This window comes from Neopsephotus bourkii, unplaced genomic scaffold, assembly GCF_033783945.1.
Source record: "Neopsephotus bourkii isolate Nb327-2 ecotype Australia unplaced genomic scaffold, CSIRO-AGI_Nbou_v1 NB_1761, whole genome shotgun sequence".
NCBI lineage: Eukaryota > Metazoa > Chordata > Aves > Psittaciformes > Psittacidae > Neopsephotus > Neopsephotus bourkii.
The window spans coordinates 387,185-394,767 of NW_026902235.1; positions in this window are offsets into that span (position 1 = coordinate 387,185).

Here is a 7,583-nt window from a genome sequence, read left to right on the forward strand (position 1 = left end):
ATTGATGTCTCTCCAATTTAGAGACAAGGATGTCGTGTGGGACAGTGTCGAACGCTTTACACAAGTCCAGGTAGATGACATCAACTGCTCTACCCCTGTCCATCAGTTCTGTAGCCCCATCATAGAAGGCCACCAAATTGGTCAGGCAGGATTTCCCCTTAGTGAAGCCATGCTGGCTGTCACCAAGCACCTTGTTGTTTTTCATGTGCCTTAGCATGCCTTCCAGGAGAATCTGCTCCAAGATTTTGCCAGGCACAGAGGTGAGACTGACTGGTCTGTAATTCCCCGGGTCATCCATTTTCCCCTTCTTGAAAATGGGGGTTATATTTCCCTTTTTCCAGTCATCGGGAACTTCACCTGACTGCCATGATTTTTCAAATATGATGGCCAGCGGCTTAGCAACTTCATTTGCCAGCTCCTTCAGGACCCGCGGATGGATTTCATCAGGACCCATGGACTTGTGCACGTTCAGATTTTTAAGATGGTCTCGAACCAGTTCCTCTCCTACAGTGGGCCCAAGGTCTTCATTCTCACAGTCCCTGCGTCTGCCTTCCAAGACTTGGGTGGTGCGGTCAGAGCCTTTGCCAGTGAAGACCGAGGCAAAGAAGTCATTCAGAACCTCAGCCTTCTCCAAATCCTGTGTAGCTAGTTCACCTGAGAGCTTCCTGAGGGGGCCTACGTTCTCCCTAGTCTGTTTTTTATTTGCTATGTACCTCTAGAATCCCTTCCTGTTATCCTTAATATCCCTAGCCAAGTTTAATTCTAACTGGGCCTTAGCTTTCCTAACCTGGTCCCGGACAACATCCCTGTACTCTTCCCAGGCCGCCTGTCCTTGCTTCCACTTTCTATAAGACTTTTTTCATTTGTGTTTTCCTCAGCAGCTCCTTATCCATCCAAGGAGGTCTCCTGGCCCTCCTGCTGCAGTTCCTTCTAGTTGGGATGCAACACTCCTGAGCTTGTAGCAGGTGATCCTTGAATATCAACCAAGAGTCTTGGGCCCCCCTGCCCTCTAGGGCTGTATCCCATGGAACCTTACTGAGCAGGTTCCTGAAGAAGCCAAAGTCTGCTCTCTTGAAGTCCAGGGCAGTGAGCTTGCTGCACGCTCTTCTCACTGTCCTGAGCATCTCACATTCGACCATCTCGTGATCGCTGCACCCAAGGCTGCCCTGGAGTGACACATTTCCAATGAGCCCTTCCCTGTTGGTGAGCAGGAGGTCAAGCATGGCACCTCTCCTTGTCGGTTCCTCTATTCCTTGCAGAAGGAAGTTGTCTTCCACACAATCGAGGAACCTCCTGGATTGCTTGTGCCAGGCTGTACCGTCATTCCAACAGATGTCAGGGTGGTTGAAGTCACCCATGAGAGCAAGGGCCTGTGAGTGTGAGGCTCCTGTCTGCCTATAGAGTGCTTCATCCGCAGGTTCTCCTTGATCAGGCAGTCTGTAACAGATCTCCACAGTAATGTCCCCCATAGCTGCTCTTCCTTTAACCCTGACCCACAAGCTCTCTGTTAACTGCTCACCCGTCCCCAGACAATGTTCTATACTCTCCAGCCTATCCCTAACATAAAGGGCAACTCCCCCTCCACGCCTGCCAGGCCTGTCTTTTCTAAAGGGCCTGTAACCTTCCATTCCAACACTTCAGTCATAGGAGCCATCCCACCATGTTTCTGTGATGCCTGTTATATCATACCCCCATAGACGAGCACACATCTCTAATTCCTCTTGTTTGCTCCCCATGCTACGGGCATTTGTATAGAGGCATCTGAGCCGAGCTCCAAATGAAGCTGGCTCATTGGCTGGAGCAGCTGGAATATCTCTGCGTTGCTCCGAGCATTTATTGTAGGTGCTGGCGACTGGCTGGGTGTGTTGGGATGGAATGATGCCCCCCTCCCCCAACACATCTAGTTTAAAGCCTCCTTGACCAGGCTGGCAAGCCGCCTACCAAAACAGCTTCAGCTCCACCAGCCTCTGCTAGGCCTGGCCTACTAACTTGGCTCCCATGTTCAAGACACCCAAACCCCTGACTGTGACACCCCCCTTTTAACCATTTATTAACCTGGCTAATCCTCCTAGCTTTTTTTAGGTCCTCCCCTGTATCCTGGAGAATAGACGAAAAGACTGAGCTCCAGAGCCCCTAACCACCTCTCCCAGGGCTCTGCAGTCCTTTCTTATGTTCCCCAAGCTACTACTATCTATATCCCTAGCACCCACATGGATCACCAGAAGGGGGTAATAGTCATGGGGCTTACCAGAGCAGGCAGCCTCTCTGCCACATCCCTGATCCCATGCCTCTGGTAGGCAACACACCTCCCTTGAGACCGGGTCAGGCCGACAGACGAGTGCCTCTGTCCCTTTCAAAGGAGAATCCCCTACCACTACGACCCGCCGCTTTTTCCTGGCAGCACCAGTAGAGATCTTTCCCAGTGCATCAGCCGGCTGTTTCTGGTGCGAGTGCGCTTCCTCATCACCCCCTGCAGAACTGCAAAGCGGCTCTGCGTGGGGACAACAGATTTAGGAGGAAGCCCCTTGCTTTAAATTGTCCTTTTCCTCTTTTTTTTTTTTTTTGTTTTTTTTTTTTTTTTGTTTGGTTTTGGGTTTTTTTGGGGTTTTTTTTTGGTCACTAACTCCCAGGTTAACGGCCTCCTTTCCTTCATGAGCTAGATAGGGGGGAAGCTTGAGGACGCTGCACAGTTTGGGCCAGGAGCAAGCATCCCTGCTTCCTTTCAGCTACCATGACCTCTTGCAGTCTATCAATAGCATATCGCAGCTCAGCCCCTGCTGCAGGACCTCCACCGGGGAGCACCGAGTGCATCCCCGCCTATTGAGCACCCTCCCCTCACCAGAGCAGTGCAGGCACTCCCTGCACTCCGGGCTCTGCACTGCAGCCTCCCCTCTCACCGGCTCTGTCTGGGTGCCTACGGTGGCCACCGCCGGGGCAGCCAGAGCAGAGCTCCCAGGGCTGGCCCTGCTCCTGAGGCGAGTGCTCGCCATCCCGCTCGCCTGCCCGCGTGAACTGCCCCGACCCGCTCCGCTCCCCCGCTCCCAGGGGCAGGTTCTTACCGCTCAGGGCTGGTGCCGCTGCTCCTGGGTCCGCCCCCTGTGAGTCCCTGCTCCCCTCAGCGGAGCCGGCTCCCGGGCAGGGCCTGGCGAGGCCTCGAGGCTCCCTCCCTCGGTGGCTGCTGCCGCTGTGAGTGGAGGCTCCTGGGCGCTGCTCTCCCCCGCTCCGGGGTTGAAGGAGCCCTCTCTCGAGCTGCTCACCTCAGCAACTGACCGCACGGTCATGGTGAGACCCACTGCCACTGCTCGGAAGCGGAGCTAACACATGGACACTGCCTGCAAGTCTGACAAAACCTGGTCTGGATTCTCCTGCACTTTGTGCCTGCACACTGTATTAAAGGGCTAAATCCTGCAATCCCCATCGGCAGTCTGTGTTGTACAGGTTGCAGGACCCTGCAGTTACCCTGTGCCAAGAGCCCGCAAGAGCAAATGCTCCCATCCAGGAGGTCTCCAAGGCGGCCAGGAGCTGCCGCCCTCACACGCTGAGCCTTGAGCATCCTTCGTCACCATTGACCTGGACCAGGAGCAGGAATGTGCCTCCCCAGCCCTGTGCCAGTGCAGAGCCCATCGCCCACCCTGGTCACCTACTGCAAGCTGGGCCCTCCCCGTTCACACCTTGCTGTCACACTGTCGCTGGCTCACTATTAAATTCTTTCATGAGCTGCTCTCCCGTTCTTGGCTTGTTCTTCACTGTTTTGTGGGTGTCCTTGCCTGGGAGAAGTGATTCTGCTTGAGGGGCCACAGGCAATCTCCAGCAAGGAACTGGAGGAGACGGCAGGAGCTTGGACAAGGAGCATTGTCCAGCTCAGCCTGAGCCTCTCAGGGGCTCAAGGGCATTAATGCATCTTAGTGGCCCTGACCAGCCTCACCTGGGGGGGTTCATCTACTCCCAGCCTGTGCCCCCAGAGCTCCTTTTCTGCTCAGCTCTGGACATTCAGTCCCTGTTTAGAGCTGGAGAAAGTCTCCAGCTCAGCTGCAGATGTGCCTGTGACCAGATGTGAGCTGTGACCGCAGACTTCCCAATTCCATTTCCACCCTGTCCCATCACCAGGGACCTGACCAGCAGCTGCTGGGCTGTGTCTGACCTGGGCCACCCTCACCAGATGCCAGCCCTGAGCTGCAGATTGGCCTCAGCCCTGCCTCATCCCCATGAGCTTGTCCAATGAGCCTGGCCATGAGCTTTGGGCCTGCGCTGTTCAACCCCTGGGGGCAGGGGAACTCCCCTTGTCTTCCAGAGCCCTGTTCCTTAGGGAGCAGCTGAGCATCACCTTGCGGAGGTGGGTGACGGAGAAGGAGCAAGAGGCGCAAATCACAGCTCCCAGGACAGGGATGTTGCACGCCATGGCGTGGGTCAGGATGTTCTGTTAACCCACACCTTCAAGGGGCACATGGACACCACACACACAAGTACAGAGATATGAGGCTGATGCTCCCTGGTCCTCACTGCGTTCCCACAGACAGGATCTCAGGATCAAACGGAACACCAAGGCAGGCAAATTGCTGAAGATCAGAGACGGCTAAATTTGCTTTTAAATTCATCAGTCCTGATTTAGAGGCAACTCTGGGATACCTCCAGCAGAGCCCGAGTCCTGAACTACCATTTCCTGTATTACTAAGGTTGAAGTGGTTGTGTCCTCATAAGAGATAAGTTGGTGAACCAGGAAATAAGACAGGATTAACTTAAGCCTCTTGTTTCCATTTGCAATCTCATTTATCCTTTAAAATGGATCTAGCAAAAAGGACAATTTAGAGACAGTGGCATGCCCAGGAGCACTGTCCTTCATCCTCTATGCCTTTTGGCCATATATTACCCACTTCAAGTATTCAGACCTTCAACCAAGTCCTAACTCCCACCTGGGATGTGAGAGCATCTGATCTTACTGCTTGCTGAAATCACTTTTAAATCAAATCTACTGCAAAGCTACAGCCATTCTGTTAGATCCTGAGAGTTGTATTTATTAGTGTGGCTTATCTTCACACTTGACCACTAGCACAGAGCGATTATCCAGTTGCCAGATGCACCGTCATTCTATGTCTTTGGTTTTGTTTCCCCAGCTAAGAGCTTTACTACAAATTGCCTGATTCTCAAGCAAAGGTTTGGGGTTTTTTCTTGTTCTCTGTGGGGCAGATTATGGTGCAAGGTTAGAAAACCTCAAAAGGATACCACAACAGAACAAAAGGTGACAGGCAACAACGTACCTTGGATTGTCCAGCGCTGGGCCTGGTCTGCCCCATGTTCTTGCTCCAGTTGGTACAATTCCCTGGTCATTTCTGGTTTGCGCATCTTGGAGCTCCAGACAACATCAGCAAAGCTGTGTTCCTGTGTGTGGAACTGCCCGTGTCCCACTCACCATCACACCTCTCTGACCCTGGCAGGCACCTGCTCAAGGCTGACATAGCCTCTGGGTGAAGGTGTCTCAGCCCCTTGGTGTTCTGGCATCATGACTAGGTGCCAAGGGGACTGAGCCCGCCTGGCTCCAGCTCAGTGCCCCAATGCCTCTCCTGGGTGAAAGCAATGTTGCAGGTGGACCTGAGCGTGCTGGGCAGATGGGTGGAAGTGTGAGTCCAGCCTGACCAGCATCAGCTTGCACAGCTATAGCAGCGTGAGAGCAGCGGAGCTGAACCTGTCCTGCTGGTGTGGGTACAAGCCCCGGGTACAACACACCAAACCCCACTTCAGCCGGCCAAGTGTCCCATGTGCGTGTCTGCTACACAGCAATGTGTCAGTGGTGAGAGGCGCAGATTCACTGCATGGGCACCCAAGTGTGAGACAGGAGATGCTCTGGTAAATGCTCTCAAGGGCTCTGGAAGCACGATGGAAGCGGGGAGAAGCCCACCATAGAGTTCTACAGCTGATGAGCTCTACCAGAGATTCAGGTCACTGCAAGTGATGTTCTCCCTCTTCACAAGACCCTCGGCACTGGGTGACGCCTCGTTCATGGGCTTGATAAATAGAAAACCCCAGAGACTTCTTTCTTTTTTTTCCTAAAGGTTGTTTTATTGTAAAACCATAAATACAACACTGACATGAAAATCCTCAAGCAACGGATGCTTTCTTACAGTTACAGTTTGTATTCTGCCTTGGCATCAACTCTGAAAAGAATGTTGCAGAAACATGTCTCTAAGAGATCTCCAAAGGACTGAGCTCTGGCCTGGAGCGCTCGGCCCGGTTGGAACCTAAGTGGAACTATTCCTCCTCTCTTGTGGAATATTTCCATTCAGACAGCAACAGACTTGTAAAAACAGCAACATTTAAACACCTTGATTTCGTTTTTTTCCTTTAAGAATCCTTTTCATTTGACGTCAGTCTAAGTTTCAAACAGCACTGAATTTATTGAGCTGTAAAAGAAAAAAACCACAAACCAAAACGAAACAAAACAGAAACGAAACAAAATCCTATAAAGGAAAAAAAAAAACCCCAGAACTTGAGTTGGCCTCAAGCGTTCGTATCTCACAATGAAATCAGCAACTCAACCCCGTGCAATATTGCTCTCTATTGAGTCATTTGATCCACACCAACAATACATGAGACTTCAAACAGGTTTTGTTTTGTTTATTAACACAGCAAGTGTGACATTAGATAACCTTTTAAATACAGTACATGGTACCGCGCGGGCAGGGCCCCGCGTTTCCCCTTTATGAAGACAAAGCCAGCGGTGGCGGTTTATAAAAATATTGTGTTGCTACAAAAGTATAAATTAATGCTACCGGTATTAAGAAATATTAAACACATAAAACTTATAAGGATTAAGAAAAATATTCATTAATACCTGTAGAAAACTCTGGCCTAAAAAAGATATTTTTTTTTTGTATATTTTTTTGTCTATTTCTTTTTTTTGTCTTTTTTCACGATGCTGACAGGAGGGGCTCACACTCGCACGCGGAGGCGCGCGCCTGCGCCCGGGGTATTGCCTTGAACATCTGCAGCTACACAGGGGAAGGGGACACACGAGTCACTGCGGGAGGAGGGACGGGACAACGGAACGTTCCGCGGCTGCTCGGTGGAGCACCAACAACTCGGCTCCCGACAGGAGGGGGGAGAAGGGAACACGCGCCCCAGGAACAGCTTCAGGGGTTTCCTGATGAGTGGGGTTGTTGGCAGGACACTTCCTAGCTATGGGGTGGACCGGAAGCCGTGGTCTGGATGATGTGCATCCCTGCTCATCACGTGTCGCAAATGGTTCACTTCATCCACTACGGGTTTCCCTTTTAAATAATTTATATAAAATAACATTAAAGCCCCAATAGGTTTAAGGGGATAGTGGAACACAGCTCCTAAAACTGTTGCTCCTTCCTTCTTTGAGTGGGAAGGTCCTTCTCCATTGACAGCAAGAAAATGATCCCACCTCCCACCCCCTAGCCCACTGGAAAATCCAACCCATCCTACCCACAGACACTGCAGAGAGCAACGCAAGAACCGCCAGAACACCGAGAACGTCCAAGGCTGATGAGGCTGGAAGTGTCTTTGTAAGGAACTTTGGTTGTAGAAAGCAAGGGGTTGACATTTCTGTACCCATCGACTCCACT